The 16,482-nt window shown below is 36.6% G+C and overlaps 1 non-coding gene across 1 annotated transcript; it reads left to right on the top strand.

Annotated features, from left to right (window-relative positions):
- Positions 1–14,632: 14,632 nt before the first annotated feature.
- On the top strand, positions 14,633–14,740 carry LOC127743393 (small nucleolar RNA R71). Its single transcript, XR_008004785.1, has one exon. It is a non-coding gene; the product is annotated as a small nucleolar RNA R71 (small nucleolar RNA).
- The last annotated feature ends 1,742 nt before the right edge of the window (positions 14,741–16,482 follow it).

Below are 16,482 nucleotides of genomic sequence, written 5' to 3'. Positions count from 1 at the left end.
TTGTTTCTATGTATTTCTCCTGTGACAACCAAAGTTTATTCTCCTTCACGCTCGATTCTTATACCAAGAATCTCCTTTGCCGGCACAAGGTCCCTCATTGCAAATGACATTGCAAGTTGCTTCTTCAACATATCAATCCTAGAAGCATTCTGACCAACAATAAGCATATCATCAACATATATCAAAAGGATAATAAAATCATTACTAGCAAACTGTTTAACAAATACATAATGATCAGAAGTAGTCTTCTTGTAGCCTTGTTCTGCCATAACAGACTCGAACTTCTTGTACCATTGTCTTGGAGCTTGCTTCAAGCCATACAAGCTCTTCTTCAGTTTGCAAACATGATATTCTTTGCCTTTTACCATGAAACCTTCAGGTTGTTCCATGTAAATTTCATCCTTAGGATCACCATGAAGGAAAGAAGTTTTCATAGCCATCTGCTCTATCTCTAAATCAAGACTTGCAGCCAAACTCAAAACAGTCCTAATAGAAGATCTTCTCACAAGCGGTGAAAAGATTTCATTATAGTCAACTCCCTTTTTCTGCCTATAGCCCTTGACCACCAATCTAGCCTTGTACCTTGGACATTGAGAATTTTCTTCATGCTTCAACCTATAAACCCATCTGTTTTGCAAAGCTTTCTTCCCTTTTGTCAACTTCACAAGCTCAAATGTTTGATTATCATGCAAGGATTTCATTTCATCTTGCATTGCATCAAACCATTTCTTATTGTCGTCGCCTTCCATAGCTTCCACATAGCATTTAGGTTCTCCCCCATCAGTCAAGGTTACATATCCATCAGTAAATGTCACATACTCATTAGAAGGATACCTCGTTGAAGGTCGTCGCTCTCTAATAGACCTCCTAGGATGGAAACCTGGTGGATCTTCAGGTAGCTCAGGTTGATTATCAGCATCATCATCAACTGGAGCATCAATCGGATCTCCCATCTCCTGGTCATCAGGAACCAAAGGCTCATTTTGCTGCATATGCTCCTAATCTTGATTCTCTGCTAGTTCTGATAAAGGAGGAGGCTGAACTGGATCTACAACAGTCAAGTCACTACTCTCTTGTGATTGACTCTTCTTTGCCTTATCAATGTCCTCAATGGTCTGATTTTCAATAAACTCTACATCACGGCTTCTTACAAGCTTCTTTTCAACTGGATCATAAAGCCTATAACCAAACCCATCTTGACCATACCCAATAAAAATGCATTGCCTTGTCTTCACATCCAACTTGGACCTCTCATCCTTTGGAACATGAACAAATGCTTTGCATCCAAAGACTCTCAAGTGACTATACGAGACATCTTTGCCCGACCAAACATGATCCAGAACATCATTATCTAAAGCAATTGTAGGATTCAGATTAATCACATGAGCCGCTTTAAGTAGTGCTTCACCCCAAAAGACTTTAGGTAGCTTAGCTTCAGTAAGCATACGCCTAACTCTTTCAATCAATGTTCTATTCATTCTTTCTACCAAACCATTCAATGAGGTGTTTTAAGAGGTGTCTTTTCATGCCTAATGCCTTGCTACTAGCAATACTCATTAAATGGTCCACAATACTCACCACCATTATCAGTGTGAATACATTTAAGCTTTTTATCTGTTTGCCTCTCAACCAAAGCTTGGAATTGTTTGAACTTTTTCAAAGCTTGGTTCTTTGTTTTCAAAGCATAAGTCCAAAACTTTCTTGAATGATCATAAATAAAAGTAATAAAGTAAATAGCTCCACTAAAAGACCGTACCTTCAAAGGACCACAAATATTGGAGTGCACCAATTCCAAGAAATATGATTTTCTTGAAGGTTGATGCTTCTTGAAGGATAATCTTCTTTATTTGCCAACCATGCAATGAGAATATTTCTCCAACTCTGCATTCTTCAAACCGAAAAGAGCATTCTTTCGAGCCAAACAATTAAGTCCTTTTTCACTAATATGACCAATTCGTCTGTGCCACAAGCTACAAACTTCTTTACTTTCAATTGCATTCACACTACCTCTTGCAATCATGGCATGCATCACATACAAACTTAAAGTACCTTTTTCTCGAGCCACCACTAAGTTGCCTTTAGTAAACTTCCATTTTCCAAAGCCGAAAGTGTTTACAAAGCCTTCATTATCAAGCCTTTTAACTAAAACCAAATTCAAGCAAACATCTGGAGCGTGTCTAACATCTTTGAGTAGTAGCTTCATTCCCATATTAGTCTCAAGACAAATATTTCCTACACCAATAACCTTGGACAAGCCATCATTACCCATCTTAAGCACTCCAAAATTACCTGGAGTATAAGAAGTGAAGAACTCCTTCTTCGGTGTAACATGTATTGAGGCACCACTATCAATTACCCAGCTGAACTCATCATCAGAAACAAGATTGACCTTGTACTCATAATTAGCAATATCAACAGTAAGAAGATCATCTGAAATAGAAGATACACGATCATTACCACTATTATCCTTCTTTTCTTGCTTACCTTTGTTTTCTTTTTTCCAAAGATAGCAATATTTTTTAACATCACCCAATTTTGTGACAGTAGTGACACTCAACATTCTTGTATCTTCCCTTGGATTTGCTCCTGCTTTTACCTTTATCCTTTTGAACTCTGTTATGATTTCTCTTCTGGTTTTAGTGACTAATATTTCAGAGTGTGAAGAAGAATTCTGCGTCTTCCTTCTCATCTCTTCATTTAAAATGCAACCTTTAACAAGTTGCATGCTCACTTTACCATTCAGAGCAGAATTAGTAAGAGAGATACGAAATGTCTTCCAAGAATTTGGTAGAGTATTTAGCAACCACAATCCTTGAACTTCATCTTCAAATTTGATTCTCATGCTTGACAACTGATCCAGGACCCCTTGAAATTCATTCATGTGATCTAATACTTGTGACTCCTCCTTGTATCTCAAATTCATCAACATATTCAACAAGTACAATTTATTATTGTCAGACTTGGAAGCATACAAGGATTCAATTTGATTCCACAAAGCCCTAGCATTAGTCTCGTTAGCAATGTGATTGTAAACATTATCATCCACTCATTGCCTAATAAAACCACAAACTTGTTGGTGTTCAAACTCTCATTCTTCATCTGTTTTAGATTCTGGTTTTTGTGTAGAAAATACGGATAAATGTAGATTTTTGACAAACAATAAATCTTTCATTTTTCCCTTCCATAGATGGTAATTAGTGTCATTCAAATTTATCATCCTAGTAGAATTATTTACCTCCATCTTTCAAGCTAGTTATAACCAAATACCCAAAATGGAGCTCTGATGCCAATTGATAGGAATAAAACACACAATTCTCTACTTGTAAGAATTAGAGGAGCAACAATATCCATTCACAACAAGTATTAACACCAACACCATAATACCCAATAGCAGCGAAAAAATCACATAAACCAGAAATTAGAGACAAGCTAATACACCAAGATTTTTAACGTGGAAAACTTCCTCAATGAGAGATGTAAAAGCCACAAGTCACCAATACCAGGAAATAGCTTCACTATGATGAAAAATAGGGTACAAGAGAGTCACAAATTACTGCACAAAACGTGCATATAACAAGCCAAACAATCCAAGCTTCAAAGCTTTCAAAAAATAAACAAGAAGATGAAAATACCACAAAAATAGAGTTACTATACGTGGCCAATATCTTCAGCTATAGATATCAAATCAAAGATCTGAATGGTGAAATCAAAGAACCAGATGTGTAGAATACACTGTCCAAATTTGAGCTCGATCCAACGGTTAACAAATTTGTAGCGGCCAATTTACAGAGACAGCTTTGTGTTTGTGCGAAAATAACTTTCTCTCTTTCTTTCTCTCTAGTGTTTGGTTTTCTCCTTTCAAAATGACATATCTTTCTCAACCCTAACTCACCTCAGCCACTTCAACTATTCATGAATTTTGATACTAATATTTAGACTTTTTCTCCACATAGGAAGGGAATCCAAAAACCCCAACAAATATCAATGTCATTTATGTTTCAATATTTTTATAGAAAAAAAATTGTTAGAATAATGTTAACCAAAATCATATTAAAATGTAAAATTACTAAAAGAACATTATTTATATCCTTTCTTATATTACATTTGTAATTTATTTTTACAATAAAATAAAATATTTTTTAAAAGTATAAATATTATTTTGTGGTTTAAACATAAATTTTATATATCTATATTAAATTAATATTTATGGGTAATTTTGATACAAATCGAAAACTTTAGAAATCAAATTAAATGCAGCTAGATTTTAAAAGTAATTTTTAAAAAAAATTATAAATATTAAAGACAAAAAACATATTTTATCCTAAAATTTATTTTAACTAAAATTATATTATTTGTGAAAAATATAAGCCGTATAAGAAATGTTCAAATTTTACTATACTTTTAATTTCAAACCAATAATTAAAAAGTCATTATTGCTATACTATTTAGAAACATTTCAATAAACAAAAATAGGTCAAGATAAGGGCAAATTTGGCTATGTTTACTTTTTTTATTATGAATAGGAATTGATGAATGTTAAAGCAATAAAAATCTGCTCTAGTCTAATGTGAATTGGGATAAAAATTTGACGAAAAAAAAATTGAAATTTTTTTCCGAAAGACCTATTTTACACCTTTCAATAAATTAAAAGCACATTTCATAGATAAAATGGCTAATTAAATTAAATAGGTACTATTTCTACTTACAAATATTTATAATACTGATAAAATTACACATGAAATATCACAACTAATGCTCTAAAAAAAATAGGTTCTAATTAATAAAAATATCTAAATATCTGAATCCGCTAAATTTAACGTTAAATTGTCGAAATATCCCTTTACATCTTTAACCTCCTTCTGTTCATTTTCGTTAACATCATTCTCACTTACAAGGTTAAGTATTGTTTTTCTTGTGTATTTTTAAAAAAATTTTATATATATTAAAAATACCTTTTTAAAACACGTTAAATTTCTAGCTCAATTCGTTAGAGCATTGTGCTTGTGTTATTGGTAATTAGGCATCTTTTTTTTAAAACTTTTTTAAAAATAATTTTTCTTTGATTAAATCTTGTACCAAATTTTAAGTTTGGTGTTTTCTTATTAATTTTTCTTTAGTTTTCGAAAATTTTATTTTGGTTTTCTAAAAATTTTAAGTTTGGTGTTCTTTCTTTTGTTCATGTTGTTCTTGAGTCTTCTTTGTGTTTTGATCTTAAAATTTTTAAGTTTGGTGTACCTTAGTGTTTTCCCTCCAAAATTTTTGAAAACAAGGAGCATTGGATCTAAAAATTTTAAGTCTTGTGTCTTTTGTGTGTTCTTCTCTTTCATAACAAAATTAAAAAATAAAAAATATCTTTTCCTTTAATTTTTCATAATTTTCGAATTGCTTGGTTTGACTTGGTCAAAATTTTTCAAAATCATATCTTTTTCAAAAATATCCTAACCACTTTCTCTCTCCTCACTTTTTTGAAAATTCTCATAAAATATTTTCAAATTTTTTTATTTTTATTTTAGTTTTTATTTTATTTTATTATTTTGAATTTTTTTAAATGTAATAAAATAAATAAAACTTTTATCTACATCATCTCCCTTACTCCATCATGGACCTAAGTGGAAATGAACAGTCCAGAAGGACTCTGGGGTCATATGCTAACCCTACAACTGCTTCATATGGGAGTAGTATCTGTATACCCTTCATCGGAGTCAGTAGTTTTGTGTTGAATCTCCAGCTCATTATCATGGTGCAACAAAGTTGCCAGTATTCTGGTCTTTCACAGGAAGAACCTACAGAGTTTCTGGCACAATTTTTACAAATTGGTGACACAGTACATGATAAGGAAGTAGATCAGGATGTCTACAGATTATTACTGTTTCCATTTGCTGTAAAAGACCAAGCTAAGAGGTGGTTAAATAACCAACCTAAGGCTAGCATAAGGATATGGAAACAACTGTCAGAAAAATTTCTGAATCAATATTTTCCTCCAAAACGGATGCCACAGCTAAGGCTGAACATCCAAGGCTTTAAACAAGGAGATAATGAATCCCTTTATGATGCCTGGGAGAGATACAAAGAGATGCTAAGAAAATGCCCCTCTGAAATATTTTCAGAGTGGGTGCAGTTAGACATCTTTTATTATGGACTTACAGAGAAAGCTCAGATGTCTTTGGACCACTCAGCTGGTGGATCTATACACATGAGAAAGACAATTGAAGAAGCTCAAGAGCTCATTGATACAGTTGCCAGAAATCAGCATCTGTACCTAAGTAGTAAACATTCCATGAAAGAAGAGGCTAAAATAGTAACTGCTGAACTCAGTCCTACAAAACAAGTTACTGAATTCAATCAGCAATTAGATTTTCTAACAAAACAGCTAGCCGAATTCAAGGAGATACTACAAGACACAAGAATGGCTAATATGAATATGGAAGTACAGTTGAAGCAAACAGAACAGCAGTTATCAAAACAAATAACAGAAGAGTGCCAAGCAGTTCAATTAAGAAGTGGGAAAATATTAAATACCTCACTTCAAGGCAGTAGGAAGCCAAGAAATGAACAAACTGCTAAGCATAATCCCTCTGAGGACAGTAAGAGACCAGAGAGGAATAATTCTGGCGCTCAAACGCCAGAAAAGGGTGGAGAGCTGGCGTTAAACGCCCAACCCATGCTCAGTTCTGGCGTTCAAACGTCAGAAATAGGCAAGGAGTTGGCATTAAACACCCAAGGGAAGCTCAGTTCTGGCGTTCAAACGCCAGAAACAGGTAAGGAGTTAGCGTCCAACGCCAATCCAGCTTCCAACCCTGGCATTCAAACGCCAGTGAGGGATCAGACACATACAAGTGCTGATAGCAACCCCTCTAAAAAGGCTTCTCCAACCACATCTGTAGGAAATAAACCTGCAGCAATTAAGGTTGACGAATACAAAGCCAAAATGCCTTATCCTCAGAAACTCTGCCAAGCGGAATAGGATAAGCAATTTGCCCGCTTTGCAGACTATCTCAGGACTCTTGAAATAAAGATTCCATTTGCAGAGGCACTTGTGCAAATACCCTCTTATGCTAAGTTCATGAAAGAGATCTTAAGTCATAAGAAGGATTGGAGAGAAACTGAAAAAGTTTACCTCACTGAAGAATGCAGTGTAGTCATTCTTAAAAGCTTACCAGAGAAGCTTAAAGATCCCGGAAGCTTCATGATACCATGCACATTAGAGGGTACTTGTACCAAGAAAGCTTTATGTGATCTTGGAGCAAGTATCAACCTAATACCTGTATCCACTATCAAAAAGCTTGGTTTGACTAAAGAAGTCAAACCAACCCGAATATGTCTCCAACTTGCTGATGGCTCCATTAAATACCCATTAGGCGTGATTGAAGACATGATTATCAAGGTTGGGCCATTTGCCTTTCCTACTGACTTTGTGGTGCTGGAAATGGAGGAGCACAAGAGTGCAACTCTCATTCTAGGAAGACCTTTCCTAGCAACTGGACAAACCCTCATTGACGTCCAAAAAGGGGAATTAACTCTGAGAGTCAATGATGACGAGTTTAAGTTGAATGTTGTCAAAGCTATGCAGCATCCAGACACCTCAAACGACTGCATGAGCATTGATATTATCGACTCTCTGGTGGAAAAAGTCAATATGACTATGAGTCTCGAATCAGAGCTAGAGGATATCTTTAAAGATGTTCAGCCTGATCTGGAGGAACCAGAGAGAATAATAAAACCTCTAAAAATCCCTCAGGAAGAGGAAAAACCTCCTAAACCCGAGCTCAAACCATTACCACCATCCCTGAAGTATGCATTTCTGGGAGAAGGTGACACTTTTCCTGTAATCATAAGCTCTACCTTAGAGCCACAGGAAGAGGAAGCACTAATTTAAGTGCTGAGGACACACAACACAGCTCTTGGGTGGTCCATCAGTGATCTTAAGGGCATTAGCCCAACCAGATACATGCACAAGATCCTATTGGAGGATGACGCTAAGCCAGTGGTTCAACCACAGAGGCGGCTGAATCTAGCCATGAAGGAGGTGGTGCAGAAGGAGGTCACTAAATTACTAGTGGCTGGGATTATTTATCATATTTCTGATAGCCCTTGGGTGAGCTGGTGCACGAAATTGTCTTGGCTCTCAAACGTGAATCACACTTTGTCACAACTTCACACAACTAACCAGCAAGTGCACTGGGTCGTCCAAGTAATACCTTACGTGAGTAAGGGTCGATCCCACGGAGATTGTTGGTATGAAGCAAGCTATGGTCATCTTGTAAATCTCAGTTAAGCTGATTCAAATGATTATAATGGTTTTCGAAAATAATGGTAAATAAAGCATAAAATAAGGATAGAGATACTTATGTAAATCATTGGTGGGAATTTCAGATAAATGTATGGAGATGCTTTGTTCCTGTTGAATCTCTGCTTTCCTACTGCCTTCCTTCAATCCTTCATCTTTCCATGGCAAGCTGTATGTAGGGCATCACCGTTGTCAACGGCTACATCCCATCCTCTCAGTGAAAATGGTCCAAATGCTCTTGTCACAGCACGGCTAATCATCTGTCAGTTCTCGATCATGTCGGAATAGAATCCATTGATTCTTTTGCGTCTGTCACCACACCCAACAATCGCGAGTTTGAAGTTCGTCACAACCATTCAATCATTGAATCCTACTCGGAATACCACAGACAAGGTTTAGACTTTTCATATTCTCAAGAGTGGCCGCCAAAGGGTTCTAGCTTATACCACGAAGATTCTGATAAAGGAATCCAAGAGATATGCGCTAGGTCTAAGGTAGAACAGAAGTGGTTGTCAATCACGCGTTCATAGGTGAGAATGATGATGAGTATCACAGATCATCACATTCATCATGTTGAAGTGCAACGAATATCTTAGAACAAGAATAAGCTAAATTGGATAGAAAATAGTAGTAATTGCATTAAAACTTGAGGTACAGCAGAGCTCCACACCCTTAATCTATGGTGTGTAGAAACTCCACCGTTGAAAATACATAAGTGATGGTGGTCCAGGCATGGCCGAATGGCCAGCCCCCAAAATATGATATGAAATTTGAAACTAGGAAAAAGGACCCTTAGTACAATAGTGAGAAGTTCTATTTATACTAAACTAGCTACAAGGGTTTACAAAAATAAGTCTAAGTGCAGAAATCCACTTCTGGGGCCTACTTTGGTGTGTGCTTGAGCTGAGCTTGAGCTTTACATGTGCAAAGGCTTCTCTTGGAGTTAAACGCCAAGTTGTAATGTGTTTTTGGCATTTAACTCTGGTTTGTGACGTGTTTCTGGCATTTGACTCCAGAATGCAGCATGAAACTGGCGTTGAACGCCAGTTTGCATTGTCTAAACTCGAATAAATTATGGACTATTATATATTTTTGGAAAGCTCTGAATGTCTACTTTCCAACGCCATTGAGAGCGCGCCATTTGGAGTTCTGTAGCTCCAGAAAATCCATTTCGAGTACAGGGAGGTCAGAATCCAACAACATCAGTAGTCCTTTGTCAGCCTTATATCAGAGTTTTGCTCAGGTCCCTCAATTTCAGCCAGAAAATACTGAAATCACAGAAAAACACACAAACTCATAGTAAAGTCTAGAAATGTGAATTTAGCATAAAAACTAATGAAAACATCCCTAAAAGTAGCTAGATCCTACTAAAAACTACCTAAAAATAATACCAAAAAGCGTATAAATTATCCGCTTATCACAATACCAAACTTAAATTGTTGCTTGTCCCCAAGCAACTGAAAATAAATTAGGATAAAAAGAAGAGAATATACTATAAATCTCAAAATATCAATGAAGCTTAGTTCTAATTAGATGAGCGGGACTAGTAGCTTTTTGCTTCTGAACAGTTTTAGCATCTCACTTTATCCTTTGAAGTTTAGAATGATTGGCATCCATAGGAACTCAGAGTTCAGATAGTGTTATTAATTTTCTTAGTTAAGTATGTTGATTCTTGAACACAGCTACTTTTATGAGTCTTGGCCGTAGCCCAAAGCACTTTGTTTTCCAATATTACCACCAGATACATAATTGTCACAGACACATGACTAGGTGAACCTTTTCAGATTGTGACTCGGCTTTGCTAAAGTCCCCTGTTAGAGGTACCCAGAGCTCTTAAGCACACTCTTTTTGCTTTGGATCACGACTTTAACCACTCAGTCTCAAGCTTTTCACTTGGACCTGCATGCCACAAGCACATGGTTAGGGACAGCTTGATTTAGCCGCTTAGGCCTAGACTTATTTCCTTGGGCCCTCCTATCCATTGATGCTCAAAGGCTTGGATCCTTTTTACCCTTGCCTTTTGGTTTTAAGGGCTATTGGCTTTTTCTGCTTGCTTTTTCTTTTTCTTTTATATTTTTTTGCCACTTTTTTTTCCGCAAGCTTTATTCTTCATGGCTTTTTCTTGCTTCAAGAATCAATTTTATGATTTTTCAGATCATCAATAACATTTCTCTTGTTCATCATTCTTTCAAGAGCCAATAATTTTAACATTCATAAACAACAAAATAAAAAATATGCACTGTTCAAGCATTCATTCAGAAAATAAAAAGTATTGTCACCACATCAATATAATTAAACTAATTTCATGGATGAATTCGAAACTCATGTATTTCTTGTTCTTTTGAATTAAAAACATTTTTCATTTAAGAAAGGTGAAGGATTCATGGAATTACTCATAGCCTTAAGACATAGACACTAGACACTAATGATCATGTAACAAAGATACAAACATAGACAAACATATAGCATAAAAACCGAAAAACAGAGAAATAAAAACAAGGAATGAATCCACCTTAGTGATGGTGGCGCCTTCTCCTTGAAGGACCAATGATGTGCTTGAGCTCTTCTATGTCTCTTCCTTGCCTTTGTTGCTCCTCCCTCGTTGCTCTTTGATCTTCTCTAATCTCATGGAGAATGATGAAGTGCTCTTGGTGTTCCACCCTTAGTTGGTCCATGTTATAACTCAAGTCTTCTAGAGAAGTGTTGAGTTATTCCCAATAGTTGTTTGGAGGAAAATGCATCCCTTGAGGCATCTCAGGGATTTCTTGATGATGAGCCTCCTCATGTGTCTCTTGAGATCCATGAATGGGCTCTCTTGTTTGCTCCATCCTCTTCTTAGTGATGGGCTTATCCTCTTTAATGAGGATGTCTCCTTCTATGATAACTCTAGCTGAGTAGCATAGATGGCAAATAAGATAAGGAAAAGCTAGCCTTGCCATGGTGGAGGACTTTTCGGCTATTTTGTAGAATTCAAGAGAGATGACTTCATGAACTTCTACTTCCTCTCTAATCATGATGCTATGGATCATGATGGCCCGATCTACAGTAACTTTGGATCAGTTGATAGTGGGGATGATGGAGCATTAGATGAACTCCAACCATCCTCTAGCCACAGGCTTTAGGTCCAGTCTTCTTAATTGAATCGGCTTGCCTTTTGAGTCTCTTTTTCATTGAGCTCCTTCTACACATATGTCCATAAGGACTTGGTCCAACCTTTGATCAAAGTTGACCCTTCTAATGTAGGGGCGTGCATCTTCTTGCATCATAGGCAAGTTGAATGCCAACCTCACATTTTTCAGACTGAAATCTAAGTATTTTCCCCGAACCATTGTAAGATAATTCTTTGAATTCGGGTTCATACTTTGATCATGGTTCCTAGTGATCCATGCATTGGCATAGAACTCTTGAACCATTAGGATTCTAACTTGTTGAATGGGGTTGGTCAGAACTTCCCAACCTTTTCTTTGGATCTCATGTCGGATCTCCAGATACTCATTTTTCTTGAGCTTGAAAGGGACATCAGGAATCACTTTCTTCTTGGCCACAACTTCATAGAAGTGGTCTTGATGGACCTTTGAGATGAATCTCTCCATCTCCCATGACTCAGAGGTGGAAGCTTTTGTCTTCCCTTTCCCTTTTCTAGAGGTTTCTCTGGCCTTAGGTTCCATAAGTGGTTATGAAAAAACAAAAAAAAGCTATGCTTTTACCACACCAAACTTAGAATATTGCTCGCCCTCGAGCAAGAGAAGGAGGAAGAGAAGAAGAACAAGAAAAAAATGGAGGAGAGGGAGAGAGGTGTGTATTTGGCCAAGGGGGAGAAGAGAGGGTTGTGTTGTGTGAAAATGAAGAAGGATAGAGGGGTTTATATAGTGGATGGAGAGGGGTTAAGGTTCGGCCATATTGGGTGGGTTTGGTTGGGAAAGGGATTTTAAATTTGAAGGTAGGTGGGGTTTATGGGAAAGAGAAGATGGATGTGAGTGGTGAAGAGATGATGGGGAAGAGAGATTGAGATAATTGGTAAAGGGTTTTTGGGGAAGAGTGTTATTGGATTGTGTGAAAGAAGAGAGAGAGAGTGATTTGAGGTAGGTGGAGATCCTGTGGGGTCCACAGATCCTGAGGTGATCCTGTGGGGTCCACAGATCTTGAGGTGTCAAAAATTTAACATCCCTGCACCAATTGGGCATGTAAAACGCCATCTCTATGCAATCTTGGCGTTTAACGCTAGATTGATGCTTGTTTCTGGCGTTAAACGCCAGCTCTATGCTTGTTTTGGGCGTTCAACGCCAGTTTGCAGCATGTTTCTGGCGTTGAACGCCAGTTCCATGCTTGTTTCTGGCGTTTAACGCCAGCTCTCCTCAGGGTGTAATCATGGCGTTTAAACGCCAGATTGTTGCTTGTTTCTGGCGTTCAACACCAGATTCATGCTCTGTTCTGGCGTTGAACGCCAGCTAGATGTTCCTTACTGGCATTCAAACGCCAGTAAGCTCTTCCTTCAGGGTGTGCTGTTTCTTCTGCTATTTTTGATTCTGTTTTTAATTTTTGTATTTGTTTTGTGACTCCACATGATCATGAACCTAATAAAACATAAAAGAAAAATAAAAATAAAATTAGATAAATAAAAATTAGGTTCCCTCCCAATAAGCGCTTCTTTAATGTCACTAGCTTGACAGTGTGCTCTTGTGGAGCTTCACAGGTGATCAGGTCAATGTTGTGGACTCCCGACACCAAACTTAGAGTTTGGTTGTGGCCTCCCAACACCAAACTTAGAGTTTGATTGTGGGGGCTTTGTTTGACTCTGTATTGAGAGAAGCTTTTCATGCTTCCTCTCCATGGTTGCAGAGGAATATCCTTGAGCTTTAAACACAAGGTAGTCCCTATTCAATTGAAGGACTAGCTCTCCTCTGTCAACATCAATCACAGCTCCTGCTGTGGCTAGGAAGGGTCTTCCAAGGATGATGCATTCATCCTCCTCCTTCCTAGTGTCTAAGATTATGAAATCAGCAGGGATGTAAAGGCCTTCAACCTTTACTAACACGTCCTCTACCAATCCATAAGATTGTCTTATTGACTTGTCTACCATCTCTAATGAGAATGTGGCAGCCTGTACCTCAAAGATTCCCAGTTTTTCCATTACAGAGAGTGGCATAAGATTTATACTTGACCCCAGGTCACACAGAGCCTTCTCAAAGGTCATGGTGCCCATGATACAGATTATTAAGAATTTACCAGGATCTTATTTCTTTTGAGGTAGAGTTTGCTGAACCCATGTATCTAGTTTACTAATGAGCAAGGGAGATTGATCTTCCCAAGTCTCATTACCAAACAACTTGGCATTCAGCTTCATGATAGCTCCTAGATATTGAGCAACTTGCTCTCCAGTTACATCTTTATCCTCTTCAGAGGAAGAATAGTTTTCAGAGCTCATGAATGGTAGAAGGAGGCTTAATGGAATCTCTATGGTCTCTATATGAGACTCAGATTCCTTTAGGTCCTCAATAGGGAACTCCTTCTTGTCTGGGAGACGTCCCATGAGGTCTTCCTCATTGGGATTCACGTCCTCCCCTTCCTCTCTAGGTTCGGCCATTTTGATTATATCAATGGCCTTGCACTCTCTCTTTGGATTCTCTTCTGTATTGCTTGGGAGAGTACTAGGAGGGGTTTCTGTGATTTTCTTACTCAGCTGGCCCACTTGTGCCTCCAAATTTCTGATGGAGGACCTTGTTTCACTCATAAAACTTAAAGTGGCCTTAGACAGATCAGAGACTATATTTGCTAAGTTAGATAGGCTCTGCTCAGAATTTTCTGTCTGTTGCTGAGAAGACGATGGAAAAGGCTTGCTATTGCTAAGCTTGTTTCTTCCACCATTATTAAAGCCTTGTTGGGGCTTTTGTTGATCCTTCCATGAGAAATTTGGATGATTTCTCCATGATGAATTATAGGTGTTTCCATAAGGTTCACCCATGTAATTTACCTCTGCCATTGCAGGATTCTCAGGATCATAAGCTTCTTCTCAGAAGATGCCTCTTTAGTACTGTTGGATGCATTTTGCCATCCATTCAGACTTTGAGAAATCATGTTGACTTGTTGAGTCAACATTTTATTCTGAGCCAATATGGCATTCAGAGCATCAATTTCAAGAACTCCCTTCCTTTAAGGCGTCCCATTACTCACAAAATTGCTCTCAGAAGTGTACATGAATTGGTTATTTGCAACCATGTCAATAAGTTCTTGAGCTTCTGCAGGTGTTTTCTTTAGGTGGATGGATCCACGTGCAGAATGGTCCAGTGACATCTTAGAGAACTCAAATAGACCATAATAGAATATATCCAGAATGGTCCACTCTGAAAGCATGTTAGAAGGACACCTTTTGGTCATCTGCTTGTATCTTTTCCAAGCTTCATAGAGGGATTCACCATCTTTTTGTTTGAAGCTCTGAACATCCACTCTAAGCTTGCTCAGCTTTTGAGGAGGAAAGAACTTAGCCAAGAAGGCCGTGACCAGCTTATCCCAAGAGTCTAGGCTATCTTTAGGTTGTGAGTCCAACCATGTTCTAGCTCTGTCTCTTACAGCAAAAGGGAAAAGTATGAGCCTGTAGAATTCAGGATCTACTCCATTAGTCTTAACAGTCTCACAGATCTGCAAGAACTCAGTTAAAAAATGATAGGGATCTTCTGATGGAAGTCCATGGAACTTGCAGTTCTGTTGCATTAGAGCAACTAGCTGAGGTTTCAATTCAAAATTATTTACTCGAATGGCAGGGATTGAGATGCTTCTTCCATCAAACTTGGAAGTAGGTGTAGTATAATCACCAAGCATCCTCCTTGCATTATTATTTTCGGCTGCCATCTCCTCTTCCTTTTCGAAAATTTCTGTAAGGTTGTCTCTGGATTGTTGTAATTTAGCTTCTCTTAGTTTCCTCTTCAGAGTCCTTTCATGTTCACGATTTACTTTAACAAGAATATTCTTGTCCTTGCTCCTGCTCATATGAAAAAGAAGGGAACATAAAATAATAATAGGAATTCTCTTTACCACAGTAGAGAGATTCCTTTATGTTAGTAGAAGAAGAAAAGAATAAAAGAAGAAAAATGTAAGAATCCAAACACAAGGGGGAAGAGTGAGTTCGAATTCTTGAGTAGAAGAGAGGTGTTAGTAGATAAATAAATAAATAGAAGAAGATGAGAGGGAGAGAATTTTCGAAAATTATTTTTGAAAAAGAGGTTAGTGATTTTCGAAAATTAAGAGAAGAAATAAAATTAAAATTAAAATTTGAAACAATTAGTTAGTTAAAAGAATTTTGAAAAAGAGGGAGGTAATTTTTGAAAATTAGAGAGAGAAAAGTAGTTAGGTGGTTTTGAAAAAGATAAGAAACAAACAAAAAGTCAATTATTTAGTTGAAAAAGATTTGAAAATCAATTTTGAAAAGATAAGAAGTTAGAAAAGATATTTTGAAAAAGATATGATTGGAGATATATTTTGAAAAAGATTTGATTTTTAAAATTAAAATTGATTACTTGACTAACAAGAAACTAAAAGATGTGATTCTAGAATTTAAAGATTGAACCTTTCTTAACAAGAAAGTAACAAACTTCAGATTTTTTAATCAATCACATTAATTGTTAGTAAAGCATTCAAAAATTATGAAATAAAGATAAGAAAAAGATTTTGAAAAATATTTTCAAATTTTCGAAAATCATAAAAGAAAAATGGAAAAGATTTGATTTTTGAAAAAGTTTTGAAAAGAGAAGAATTTTAAAATTGAAAATTTGACTTGGCTTATAAGAAATAGCTAATTTTAAAAATTTTTGACTAAGTCAACTCAAATTTTTGAAATTTATGAGAGAAATAAGGAAAAGATATTTTTTTATTTTTGAATTTTTAATGAGGAGAGAGAAAAACATAAAAATGACCCAAAACATGAAAATTTTGGATCAAAACACATGATGCATGCAAGAACACTATGAATGTCAAGATGAACACCAAGAACACTTTGAAGATCAAGATGAATACCAAGACTTATTTTTGAAAAATTTTCAAGAAAAGAAAAACATGCAAGACACCAAACTTAGAAATTTTTAATGCTTAGACACTATGAATGCAAGAATGCATATGAAAAACAACAAAAAACACAAAACAAGAAAATCTAAAGATCAAACAAGAGGACTTATCAAGAACAACTTGTAGATCATGAAGAACAC

The sequence above is a fragment of the Arachis duranensis genome, chromosome 10, assembly GCF_000817695.3.
Source record: "Arachis duranensis cultivar V14167 chromosome 10, aradu.V14167.gnm2.J7QH, whole genome shotgun sequence".
Lineage (NCBI taxonomy): Eukaryota > Viridiplantae > Streptophyta > Magnoliopsida > Fabales > Fabaceae > Arachis > Arachis duranensis.
This window is presented reverse-complemented; position numbering and strand designations above follow the sequence as displayed.